At 42.6% G+C, this 14,446-nt stretch overlaps 1 protein-coding gene across 2 annotated transcripts in view; it reads right to left on the bottom strand.

Moving 5' to 3' along the window:
• Positions 1 to 14,446, bottom strand: part of raly (RALY heterogeneous nuclear ribonucleoprotein) — a 225,434-nt gene that overhangs the window by 201,570 nt on the left and 9,418 nt on the right. The window lies entirely within an intron of this gene.

Here is a 14,446-nt window from a genome sequence, read left to right as displayed (position 1 = left end):
GTACAGATTTCAACCAGCAGCAGAAACAAAAGGCGAATCCTGCTGGTTGTGGGTTGAACGGGGGTCACAGACAGGAATACGGCGGAGCACTATGGCCACCGCAAGATAATGGCTTACCAGCGACCGAGAAGCCCGGCTCCTGGTCCAATAATTTCCTCTTCTTGGTGTCATGACTGCCCAAAAGTACCTGGACAGCCAAACCGTGGCGGCACACAGGTATGTGACGTGTCAGAGGAGAAATGAGCCGTTTACATTTCTCTCTTTCTGGCAGGTAACGGTCCACAAACCTCACCGCACTTAAGGGACTGTTCTTTACTTATGAAGGGACTGTTCTTTACTTGTCAGGGGAGGAGGGTGGCTGGTTGATTTTTATTGTATTTATTTATTTTATTTTGATCCCCCCTATGTTAATCACTTATTGATGCTGTTTTTGAAGTATGAATAAGTCAATAAGTAATTTATTCCATTGAAATATCATTGATGTATTATAGAAAAGTGATTTATCTTTTTATAAATGATAAAAGGCACATCTGCCTCATTTTCACTGTGGTATCGTGATACTACTCAGAACCATGATACTTTCACTGGTATCGTACCGTGGGTCCCAATTTTGGTACGTGACAACACTAGTTTCACGTATTTGCTGCATAATAACGTACAAATGAAACATATCTGTGGTTTGCTGAAACGTACAATACAAACATCTATTTTTAGGTGGAATTATCTCCATAACTTCCACTAAACTCTGACTTGTCCTGTTGAGTGCTTTGCAAATACAACACTGAGTGAGAGAAACAGCAGCTTAGCTCCTTTACATTTAATCAACCTGCATATATTTAGCCACCATTATATTTACGAGCATTGAGCTGCAACAGATTTTTTTTTAATCACTGTTAGCAGCAGAACAATATTCTGTTCAGTGGTGGATCTCATAAACTAAAAACATGTAGTGAACATTGTTTTAATTACTTAGAAGTTCATGATACAGCAAATGGAATGATGCAACGTGTGGGTTCTGGCAGAGCAGTGAAGTCACTCTTACATCAGCTGGTCGGCATCAGGTTAAGTATTTGCGATTTCATAGGCTGTCTGCTGCTGCAGCTCAGTCCACCACCCTCACCTCCTCTAATGTGCCAAGCTTTACATATTGTTGACTTGACTGACATTTAATGTTCATGTATGTTTCTATGGAGGGGGGAGGGGTTTGTTCTCTCAGCAGAATCATTGTTGCTGCTGTGATTCCTGTACGGCTCTCTCAAACAGCAGCAGAGCCTGTTTCTTGGCGGAAACATCTGACTGACATGACTGACTCCTGACAAAAACATAAAAGCTGTAACAGGAATCCAAACACTTTTTTAATTTCAGGCCGCTGTACTTTTCTCACATAATTGTATTATAAAGCTAACTAAAAAAAGAAAGAGAATGTATTTAATTTGGTAATCTACATGCAATAACACATGATGACAACATGAAAATATATTTAGTAATTATTTACATCATCAGTATAATAAAACTGTTATCAGTAACCTTGTTTATGGGAAACAGCTTTTGGAGTCACAGGGGATTTTTTTTCTGTTACAGATTTGCACAGAGCATGTGAGTGGAGGGATTTTGGATTGAAGGCAGAGGAATTTTGCTCCAGCACTGCTCACACCATGAGTCCGTAGCATGCCCAAACCAGGATGCATCCATGTAGTGCCAAACACACTATTTTCAAGAGAAGTAATTGATTTGAGTGGAGTGGGGTAAAATTTGAGTTGGGTGCAGAGTGATACTGGGTGGAGCGTTTTGAAGTGGGGGTGATGAACCCTTGATCTTGGTCCAAGTGCATTTTCAAACCTCCATTGTTTAGTCCATGTGGATTGGACTCTGGTTCATTTCCCCCCCTTTGATACACTGTGTTTGGGCAGATGTGAAGACGACAACAATTGTACCCAGGTGTGAGAAAAAAATTCTGGAGCAGTTTGTTTATGGCGAACCAACCTCCATCTGACCAAACCAACAAGGCGCTCTATAAATTGGGATGACCAAAATTAAGAGTTGCCAGCAGCTCCCTGGAGAGTGATACAAGGCCCAACCTGAATAGCAATGAAATATGTTACCCTCTTGATAGTTGTGTAAAAAAAAAAAAAAATATATATATATATATATATATATATATATATGTATATATGTATATAGTATGGATATTATGGCAGCAGCTAAAGCAAAGGGGATTTTACAGATCAGCTGAACAGTTCTGTGTTTCAGTCAAGTGGCAGCTTCCAGGGCTGAAAAATCAAACCAGCATGGCTCCTTGAATGGCCACTTGAGGCTGACTTCAAGAGCGAGTCAATACCTGTAGACCCCCATGTTAAAATACCCACCTTTACAGGGGGTGGGGGATTTTTTATTGAACTCACCCATTTATATATTATTAAGGCTTAAAGTTATGCATAATTGGGGGCGTGGCTGCTTTGAGTGACAGGTGGATGCCATGTAATTTAAAAGTCACTACCATGGCAACAATGTCAGTTAGGTGACGCAACCATGGCAAATCATGGACGTCTAAAGAGACCTGGATACACCATTGGCAGCAGGACCCCTTTCATTCCCAGTGGCACATGAAGCCAGCATTGCTCTAATTCCATGGTATGAAATTGCCCAGATGATCGGCGCAGCTTCTGCATCATTGGGCCCATAGAACAGGCGCACTAGAGACTTACGGCCATCAAGCACAGCTGAGCAGCCAACTTCCGCTGGCTGAGTGGCTAACTTCTGGTTTAGTACTCTGCTCGCTTGGATGTGGATAAAATAACGTAATCTTTTGACTCTTTTAGACTTTTGAAATGTTATCGGACCAAACAGATTAAATCTTGATAGTGGAACAAGTCATTTCATGGGGGTTGTGACGCTCAAAAATGTATCCACTAATTCATGCATGTCTTTTTCCAAATATAAATCTATGGGAAAACAGTTTTGGGCCCAAAGACATCACATGACGGACTCGGCTTCAAAGCCTGGTGCACTTCCCGGGGGGCTGGACATTACCCCAGATTTGTAGCCATAGCTGTAGACATTTTAGTGTGTTTTCAGTTAATGGACATTTTGATTACCTAAAACAAGTTGTGCTCAGCATTTGGTTTTACTAAAAGACCCTCTGAGGAGTCGAATATTACGTTTTTTCAATAACTGCATTTTGTTTTAATGCTTTTAAGCTTGTTTTTTGCTAGCTAAGATTAGCTTTAGTATTAATATTATCAGAGTTAACACTGTGCTAACCAAGCTAGCAGCTAGCATTAGAGTTAGCTCCATCCTCATCCAAATACGGTCACTTCTGACTTCAAAAGAAATCGAAGATGGCAACGGCCAAAATGCCAAACTTGAGGCAGGTTTTGCTTGGATTTTCTTCTGCATGAAAACAAACTGAACCAAGGGGTTAATGAAAACAAACAAACTCAAAAACTCATCCAGTGATTTGGACCAGAACAAATAAACTAAAGGTTTGTAAAAACGTCCTAGAGTGTTCTTCAGCTGAATGTCTCTGTCGCACCAACAAAGGCTGAATTTAAAGTGAACTGACAGCGACATTAAGTAAAATAAATTACAAATGATACAGTACAGATGGAGAGAGGTACGAAGAGAGGGAGACAGAGAGGGCATGAAAGAAAGAAAGCAGATGATGGAGAGAGGAGGAGGAGGAGGAGGAGAGGCCTCCATCTGTTTCTGTGTTTCTGCTGAATCAGGGAGGTGGCTGAGTTTCTAAATGTCAGGACTCCTCTTGACTCCTGACTACACACACACACACACACACACACACACACACACACACACACACACACACAGAGGAGGGCTGTGAATGTTGGAGCACAGAGAGAGCACAGGCAATTTGCATTAATGAGAGTTTAGTTGAAAATTTTGGCAAAGCCAGAGAGAGATCAAGAACAGAGGAGAGTGGAGAGCAAGAGAGTTGCTGACAAAGACAGTGAGCGGAAGAGAGGAGGCAGACAAGTCAGTCAGTCGACAAGTCAGTAAACAACCAGTCAGCCAAGTACATCAGCAGTCAGTCAAGTGGCTGCACAAAAAGCATATCTATGAGCTCTGTTGTCTGGAAATCAAACTCAGGAGACAAACAGGCAAACAAAGAAGGAGGCAGCATTGTTAAAGGGGAAGCTGTGAACGTGGTAGTTTTCTAGCATCATTACGCTTTGTTGTCAGGCGGCTGACAGAAACATCCAGCTTTAAATGCACCACCAGTGTTTCCAGGACACTCCCTGCTTCCAACTGCACTCTCATAGAGCAATAACATAACTGCATACATTATAACATTTCTTCATCTCGGGTAAAGAAGGGAAAAAGTGGTTCATGCATTTATCTTCCGGGCTTGACGACTGTAACTCCCTCCTCTCTGGCATCAACTGAAAGTCAATCTCTCTTCTCCATCTAGTTCAGAATGCAGCTGCTAAGCATCTCACTGGTGACATCACATCACCCTCATACTGGTTTCTCTCCAGTGGCTCCCTGTTTGATTTAGAATTTAAAATTTTACTGATCACTTTTAAAGCTTATCGGGGTCTGGCCCCAAGCTACATATTGGAAATGTTGAGCTGTGGCTCAGAGGTAGAGCAGGTCATCCACTAATCGGAGGATTGGCGGTTTGATCCCCGGCTCCTCCAGTCTGCATGTCAAAGTATCCTTGGGCAAGACACTGAACCCCAAATTGCTCCTGATGGCTGTTCCATTGGTGTGTGAGGGCGTGTGAATGGTCACTGAGTAGCAGGTGGCACCTTGTATGGTAGCCTCGGCCACCAGCATGTGAATGTGTGTTAATGGGTGAATGTGACGTAGAGTAAAAGCGCTAGCGTAGTTACCATATGAGCCAGTTCGGAGCCTTAGGCCGTACACGTGCCACATTTTTTTGTGCCCTCAAATCCACTGTTTTCAATGCAGCAGGTGTGCTCAAACATAAGAGCGATGCCAGAGCATTTCCGAGAGCCTATTTTGCAGCAGCGCACACTGCATGTTATGTGTCAAGGAACAACCGACATCCGACAAATATCTTTCCGTCTGTGATAAATACGGACAAGAAGTTGACCATTTCAGTGCAGGTCTACTCAGAGCTATACGTCTGTCCCACGGAAAATATTTTAGGCCTTCGAACCTAAAAAACAACACCTGCAATAAGATCAGTTCTGCAGTTATGATTTCAGATAAGTAGGCTAGGCGGCAATGCTTGTTATGGTTGCTTAGTAACCTCAGATGCAACCTGCCTCCACGCTCTTGAGAGCTGGCACAGAGCAACCAGAAGAGTTGCACCCAGCACCAACCTTGCTTTTTCTAGATGGTTAAAGATGGGGCACGTGTAGAGACCTTGAGGCGCGGCCCCTCTGGCTGTTCCAAAGTCGAGGCTTAAATCTAATGGTGTTCGTGCCTTTGCAATCAGGGCCCCTCGGCTTTGAAATGACCTGCCTGAGGAGATAAGCCTCACAGAATCAGTGACATCTTTAAAACCCATCTTATTGTTTTCATTATCTTGCTGTGTTTTTGTTTTTATTGACATGTTTTATTTAGCTTTCATTTGTCCTCAAACCCTTGATGCCTGTTTCCACCAATAGACAACCTTTTTGACGCTCCAGGAACACCTCAGATACCTGTATAATCCAGCCAGTGTGCTGTCGTCGGCTTTGGGGAATGAATGGCCTGTTAGCCAAGTGGGTTGCTTGTTGATTTAAAGATTGGTGAATGAAGTTGTTGGAAAACAAAGCTACAAATGATGGACTTTTTGGCTCATTGTCAGGTGGTTGGCAAGCTAACGAATATCAGGACTGTGCCTCTTCCACTCCAGAAGCGCAGCTGCAGGCTACTGCTAAGCTAGGCGGGGATGGAGAGGATATATGGCTACAACGGTGGTAACATTCTTATGTAGACAAACAAGCATGTATGAAAATATTGAGGTCAGCAAAATGATCTAATTCATGTCTGTATATCGTACGGTAAGTTGACAGGCCTGAGTGATGTTCATCATGAGACGATGAAACTTTGTCTACCCATGCACTATTACGATATAATTAGAAATCATTATACAGTGCCCTCCAAAAGTATTGGAACAGTGAGGCCAATTCCTTTATTTTTGTTGTAGACTGAAAATATTTGGGTTTGACATCAAAAGATGAATATGAGACAAGAGATCAACATTTCAGCTTTTATTTCCAGGTATTTACATCTGGATCTGATACACAACTTAGAAGATAGCACCTTTTTTTTGAACCCACCCATTTTTCATGAGAGCAAAATTATTGGAACATGTGACTGACAGGTGTGTTTTGTTGCCCAGGTGTCTCCCAATTACATTGATTATTCAAACAATAAATAGCACTGAATGTCTGAGCTCAGTTTCAGATTGGGTACGATGCATTTAGAGGTGGAACCAACATGAAAACCAGAGAGCTGTCTATGGGTGAAAAAGAAGCAATTGTGAATCTGAGAGAAGATGGACAATCAATCAGAGCCATTGCACAAACATTGGCCATAGCCAGTACAACCATTTGGAATGTCCTGAAGAAGAAAGAAACCACTGGTGTACTAAGCAACAGACGTCGAACAGGTAGACCAAGGAAAACATCAGCAGTTGATGACAGAAACATTGTGAGAGCTGTAAAGAAAGACCCTAAAACAACTGTTAGTGACATCAGCAACAACCTCCAGAGGGCAGGAGTGAAGGTATCACAATCTACTGTTCGCAGAAGACTTCATGAACAAAAGTACAGAGGCTACACCAGAAGATGCAAACCACTCATTAGCAAGAAGAATAGGAAGGCCAGGCTGGAATTTGCCAAAAGGTACAGAGATGAGCCTCAAAAATTCTGGGAAAAAGTTTTATGGACTGATGAGACAAAGATTAACTTTTTCCAAAGTGATGGAAAGGCGAAAGTTTGGAGAAAGAAAGGATCTGCTCATGATCCCAAACATACAAGCTCATCTGTGAAACACGGTGGAGGTAATGTCATGGCTTGGGCTTGCATGGCTTCTTCTGGGACGGGCTCTTTCATCTTCATTGATGATGTAACACATGATGGCAGCAGCAAAATGAACTCAGAAGTCTACAGAAACATTTTGTCTGATAATTTAAAGAAAGATGCAACCAAACTGATTGGGAGATCCTTCATCATGCAGCAAGATAACGACCCAAAACACACTGCCAAAACAACAAAGGAGTTCATCAGGGGCAAGATGTGGAAGGTTTTAGACTGGCCAAGTCAGTCTCCAGACTTAAACCCAATAGAGCATGCATTTTACCTGCTGAAGAGGAGACTGAAGGGAGTAACCCCCCAAAACAAACAACAACTGAAAGAGACTGCGGTGAAAGCCTGGAAAAGCATCACAAAAGAAGAATGCAAAGGTTTGGTGATGTCAATGGGTCACAGGCTTGATGCAGTTATTGAAAGCAAAGGATTTGCAACTAAATATTAAGTCTCATTCACTTTAATCTATTTTAAGTTTATATGTTCCAATACTTTTGCTCACCTAAAAATTTTGTGTTCCATTACAAATAATGCTATCTTCTAAGTTGTGTATCAGATCCAGATGTAAATACCTGGAAATAAAAGCTGAAATGTTGATCTCTTGTCTCATATTCATCTTTTGATGCCAAACCCAAATGTTTTCAGTCTACAACAAAAGTAAACAAACTGGACTCACTGTTCCAATACTTTTGGAGGGCACTGTATATAAACTACTCACACTGTGATAGGTTTGATCCAAATCAGCCACTTTTAATAATCAGTAAGTTTTGCCTGAAGCAGAGATACTCAACCGGCTGCACAACAACACTATTGCACAACGACAGGAGGTAGGGGCCCGTCGCAGCAGCGCCGCTCAGGTCAGGTGTACGGAGGGGTGTTTTTAATATTTGATGACATTCAGGGCATAACCCAGACCTTTGTCAGGAGGACCAGGGCATCCCCCCAGCACTTTCTTTTTTTTTTTTTAAATCAACAAGCTATATATTGATGTTTTTCATGCACTCTGGCTCCTTATTGACATTTAAAGTACAAGACAATTATCATGAGCCAGATTTGGCCCACGGGCAGCAGGTTGAGTGTTACTGGCCTAAAGTCACTGACAAGGAGACATGTATGCGTGCCACACCTTCACCACCAGTTCTGCACTGTGTATGTGTGTGTGTGTTTCTGTTGTACACGTAGGTGTGAGTCTTTTTGGGCAAGTAAATGCCGAGCATATGTGTGTGAGTGTGTGTCCCTGTTAACCCCCATCTGCTCTCAAGTGATGTTCAGCTGTTGGCTGCTGGCTTCACTCTGTGTGTGTAAGTGTGTGTGTGTGTGTGTGTGTGTGTGTGTGTGTGTGTGTTAGTAGGTCATGGTTGGTTTCCCTAGTGCAGGGAGGTTGTGGTTAGTGTTCTGGGTGTGATATGGTGCTTACTGCAGTGTGTGTGTGTGTGTGTGTGTGTGTGTGTGTGTTATACTGCAGAAGGTAACAGAGGGAATATGTGGAGCCACAGAGAGAAATCCTTTGATTACTCATCTCTTTGAATTGTCAGATAAAATCTTTGTAACACAGATGCAATAGTTAGTTTATGTCATGAAGTCAAGAACTTGTATGAGCCGACAGGATGAACTTCAAAATTGCTGTGTGCCGTTTTATTTGAACAACATAGACATGATTTTTAATCAAGGTCTGGAGTTCCTGCAGAACAAGTCTACCGGTGGACGAGGAGTAAATGCGCCGACCATGGCTTTCCCCGCACCGGACCCTCCCTAATGTCACTCTGTCATGGAGTGTAACTCCGTTTGTAGGCACCTTCACAGCTGAATGAAGCCCCCTTTATTAAGGTGTGAGGTATAAATACATCAGAAAGCTCCAGGAGGAACGCTCTCTCAGGCGGACACACAGGAACTGTTGTAACTTATAACCATGGACAAAAATAAAACTTACTCAACTTACTTTACCAGCATTTTGCACATTATCCTTTTGTCACTAAAATAAATAAATAACTTAAAAGAAATAAAAGTAACTCCCAACCTTCTTTGGTTCCATTTCTTTTCTTTTTTTTATGTAAAATTCTTCTCATTTTTTAATTCTCATGACTATAAGCTGCTTATTATTTGAAACGGTCATGAAAGGTTCAGTGTGTAGGAATCAGGGGACAGATTGGCAGAAAGACAATATAATAAGTGTGTTTTCTTCCGTGAAAATTCACCTGAAAATATGTGTTTTCATTGCCTTAGAACGAGCCGTTTATATCTACATAAGGAGTGTGTCCTCGTTTATGGACGTCGCAATATTCACTGCCATGTTTCTACAGTAGCCTAGAACAGACAAACTAAACTCTGACTGTAGATAGTGCATTTTGCATTGTTGCATTTGCCACCACAGTTGGCAGTCCCTTTACAATGAGCAGCACCAGAAAAAACACTGATTTGAAATGTAAGTCTGCTTTATTCAGTGTTTTTACCGGTTTAAATCACCTTGTCCATATATTTTGAAGAGGAACAGACCTCTGCACATAATTTGGCTCCTGGTGGTGAAAACCTCCTGAACAGTGAACAATGAAGGAATTCTAACCAGGAGACGTTTTAGCTGGTTACAATCAGCAACCCTCACTGCTACATGCCACTTAATCCCCCTAAATCTTACACACTGAAACTCAAAATGTCTTTTTTAATTTAAGCAGTTTACAGTCACATGTAGTGTCTTCCATGTCCAACACAATACAGCACTGCACATGGTCAGTAAGTCAGCACTGATGCAGACTCGCCGTTCACTTCCACTCCTGCTTAACTGGTGTGGGATGGTACCTAATGAGGTGGACCCTCTACACATGAGAGTGTGGTTTGGGAAATGCCTGTAGCAGCCAGCCAGTGAAAGCATAAAAATGCACAAAAAATAACTGCAAAAAAATTGTTGTTTGGGGCATTTAAACCCATGTATCTGGGAAACCTAATGGCTGTCTTGTTCATTCATTCATCTCATTTTTGTAACCACTTATCCTGTTAGGGGTCGTGGGAGTGTTGGAGCCTATCCCAGCTGACACTGGGTGAGAGGCAGGGTTCACCCTGAACAGGTCACCAGACTATCACAGGGCTGACACATAGAGACAGACAACCATTCACACTCACATTCACACCTACGGACAATTTAGAGTCACCAGTTAACCTGCATGTCTTTGGACTGTGGGAGGAAGCTGGAGTACCTGGAGAAAACCCACGCTGACACAGGGAGAACATGCAAACTCCACACAGAAGGACTCCCCCACCCTGGGGTTCAAACCCCAGCCTCTTGCTGTGAGGCGACAATGCTAACCACTGCACCACCGTGACTGACATGGTGACGATGTTCATAGAAAAATACGTCGAGTCCCATCTGAGATGTTTCCAATATCTTTGTACTCTATACATTTTCTCTTTTGCTTTGTTGGATTATTGATGCCATGCTATTTAATTATTCTGTTTAAAGTTATTAAAATTCATCTACCTGCCATTTGTGGCGGCTACTTTAAACCACAGGTCAATTCATTTTGATGATATGCTGAACTTTCTAGAAATACTGTTTTTTTCCCCTCCAAATTTCTTCTTTTTAGACTCTGACTGCATTAATATAAATTGCTCGGGCCTCAGTGAAACCACGGACTGTCTTTACAATCAGAAATATTGATGAGTTCAGTCTCTGTATTCTCCTCTGTGTGCTCAAAATGCTTGTGGGAAGATCCACAAAACAGAGATTAAGCATGTCAGCCAGATAGTCTGTGCTGATGACTATATTTCATGTATTTGTAATAGCTTTTAAATTATTTGTAGCTGTAATATCTTTGAAGTAATGACCCCATGCTGAGTCCGTAGCCACAGATGTAATATTTCTTGCAGATATTCAGTTTCTCCTGCAGAGATTTCTAAATTATTTTGCTTTTCACATGCTGACTGTCTTTGTGGGACTAATTCAGGGAATGTTAACTGTTTTAAAAATGGCTCCTATCTGAATGGTTAGATTATGATATATGGGCCGTTGTGGTAAATCTTCAGTGTGTGTGTGTGTGCATATATCTGGTAACGAGACCAGATAATGATTTTGTGCTGTATTTACATTTTTCAAGCCATGGGGGCAATTTTCTAGCTTTCAGAGCCCACAGCTCAATGAATCTACAGGAAACCATAATATAGATCATTTAAAAGGCTGTTACACAGGATTTGTGTGGAAACGGCTGCAATGTGTTTCCATGTGACAAATAACTCAAATGAAATTGCTTCATTCTTATTAACTGCAAGAGCTTCCTGTTTATAACGGAGTACAGAAAAAGTTGGAAAATAACTTCAGGTTCGAAGGTGTTCTTGGAGTTTAATAGAGGTGAGCTGGTCCAATCTAAAGCCGTCTGTACACTGTGTGATTTGGGCTGTCCCAGATGAAAGATGACCAAAGAAACTACGTCTTTGGTCGTGGCTCTAAAACGGTGGTCCTACGTTGCACAGTGAGAGAGGTTCAAGGATGGTCGTTATCACGGTCTTGCGATTGAAGGCAGCCTGGGATAAAATCTATGCCTACTAATCAACTAATAGAAATGCAGCACCAAATGACGCACTAGTGCTAAACCCACACAGACGGATAGCAGCTCACCATGGAGGCAAAACATGCTTAAAGAAATGTGTGGGATTCCAGCAGAGAAGAAAACCTTGTGGAGTTGTGGCAGCAGAAGCTCTGCCTGTATGATGTGTCCTCCAGCTCTGACCATGATCACGTAAAGACGGACGAAAGGAAATAGCAGCAGCCAGATGAGCAACCTAGCAGCTAGCAAACACACACACAGACACACTGCAGTATATAGTGCCCACAAAACTTTAGGTTTTGTAATATTGTGACCCTCTTTGTTGTGCTTCACAGTTGGAGAAGTAATAACCTGTGCAGCATCCTTGTGCACTCAGTATGGGAAGCTATTGCATCACACGTTGTAGCCTGTGATTCAGTAGGCGCTGTCGACGTACATCACACTTGATGTCGTACCCAAGTTTATTAGACCATGTCACACAGAGTAGCTGCACTAAACCTACAGGACTGCTAAATCTTACTGTGCATTCCCACCAAAAGCTTCGTGAGCATCATAAGCTGCCGGCAGCCTTCATTTTGAAAGCATGCTGTCGACGAAGGGCGTCAGGGGCTTCGGCTGCAGTGAGGGGCGTGGTGCCAGCGGCCAGAGCATCAAGTTGAAGTTGAGAGAAGCTGAACTTTATGCAAATGAGCAGCGCCAATTGCAGACCGGGATTCTCAAGCCTAGATGGACACATCTGCAGCGCCCGGCCCCGTCTCTTTGGCCACTGCAAGCACCTGCTAGAGCTGGCAGTGTGAGCGATGTCAGCGACCAGAGCGACCGCAGGCGACCATGAAGCTTTTGGTGGGAATGCGCAGTTAGTCTGTAGGAGGCTTAATGTGTAATATGTGGAATATATATGTATGCAATTAAAAACAGAGAGTGGATAAAGATTACCATGGGGTGCATTCAAATACCCATACTACTAAACTATTTAGCATGCTGGAAAAACACCTAGTATGTCCCAATACATAGTGTGTCAAATGCAGTATGCCAAACATACCAGGGTGCTGTACAGCATCAATTCGCATTTTGCAGTATTCAATCCAGCTATCCTCACCCACAGTCCTCTGCGTAACAGATGACACGTCACATCGACTGAGCCGCAGACAGATGACAGCTCAGTGACAGCTGAGAGAAGCCGCAGAGATGGATCACAGTACAACAGCAATCATCTGATGAGACACTGTCAAACATCATAGTTTTGCAAAAATGTGTATGTAAGCGGAATAGCAAGTAGGTTACACTACAGATAAAATGATGTTAAATGTACGGCTGCTTCATGTGCAGGGCCAGCAGCTGCATCTCTGCATGGAAATACACTGCCTGGCCAAAAAAAAAGTCACCACCAAAAAAAAAGGTCATACACTCAAATATTTCATTGGACCGCCGCCTTTAGCTTTGATTACAGCACACATTCGCTGTGGCATTGTTTCGATAAGCTTCTGCAATGTCACAAGATTTATTTCCATCCAGTGTTGCATTAATTTTTCACCAAGATCTTGCATTGATGATGGTAGAGTCTGACCGCTGCGCAAAGCCTTCTCCAGCACATCCCAAAGATTCTCAATGGGGTTAAGGTCTGGACTCTGTGGTGGCCAATCCATGTGTGAAAATGATGTCTCATGCTCCCTGAACCAGTCTTTCACAATTTGAGCCTGATGAATCCTGGCATTGTCATCTTGGAATATGCCCGTGCCATCAGGGAAGAAAAAATCCATTGATGGAATAACCTGGTCATTCAGTATATTCAGGTAGTCAGCTGACCTCATTCTTTGAGCACATACTGTTGCTGAACCTAGACCTGACCAACTGCAGCAACCCCAGATCATAACACTGCTCCCACAGGCTTGTACAGTAGGCACTAGGCATGATGGGTGCATCACTTCATCTGCCTCTCTTCTTACCCTGATGCGCCCATCACTCTGGAACAGGGTAAATCTGGACTCATCAGACCACATGACCTTCTTCCATTGCTCCAGAGTCCAATCTTTATGCTCCCTAGCAAATTGAAGCCTTTTTTTCCGGTTAGCCTCACTGATTAGTGGTTTTCTTAAGGCTACACAGCTGTTCAGTCCCAGTCCCTTGAGTTCCCTTCGCATTGTGCGTGTGGAAATGCTCTTACTTTCACTATTAAACATAGGCCTGAGTTCTACTGTTGTTTTTCTTCGATTTGATCTCACCAAACGTTTAAGTGATCGCCGATCACGATCATTGAGGATTTTTTTCCGGCCACATTTCTTCCTCGAAGACGATGGGTCCCCACTATCCTTCCAGTTTTTAATAATGCGTTGGACAGTTCTTAACCCAATTTTAGTAGTTTCTGCAATCTCCTTAGATGTTTTCTCTGCTTGATGCATGCCAATGATTTGACCCTTCTCAAACAGACTAACATCTTTTCCACGACCACAGGATGTGTCTTTCGACATGGTTGTTTAGGAAATGAGAAGCAACTCATTGCACCAGTTGGGGTTAAATAACTTGTTGCCAGCTGAAAGATAATCGCCAATGCAGTAATTATCCAATAGGAGGCTCGTACCTATTTGCTTAGTTAAATCCAGGTGGCGACTTTTTTTTTGGCCAGGCAGTGTATATTCAACAACAAAACACATCTGCCAGCAACAGAGAGCTATGTGTGGAAGGAGAAAACATGCCTGCTGATGACCAAACAGGATAGTAATAATACGAATAGTTTAAGTTACGATTGAGCAAAATTTATACCATGTTTTATGGCTGTTTGGAGAAGTTTGCCTTCAGGGCTTTAAGCCAGAGAGCCCTGAAGTTTTGGCAAAAAGATCACGGGTTAGGTTAAAATGAAAAGATTTCCTCCAGAAAGGTCTTTGTGACAGAAAGCCCTCGAAGTTACCTTATCCT

The sequence above is a fragment of the Epinephelus lanceolatus genome, chromosome 1 (assembly GCF_041903045.1).
Source record: "Epinephelus lanceolatus isolate andai-2023 chromosome 1, ASM4190304v1, whole genome shotgun sequence".
Taxonomy (NCBI): Eukaryota; Metazoa; Chordata; class Actinopteri; order Perciformes; family Serranidae; genus Epinephelus; species Epinephelus lanceolatus.
The sequence above is the reverse complement of the archived record's forward strand: the minus strand, read 5'-3'. Positions and strand labels throughout refer to the sequence as shown.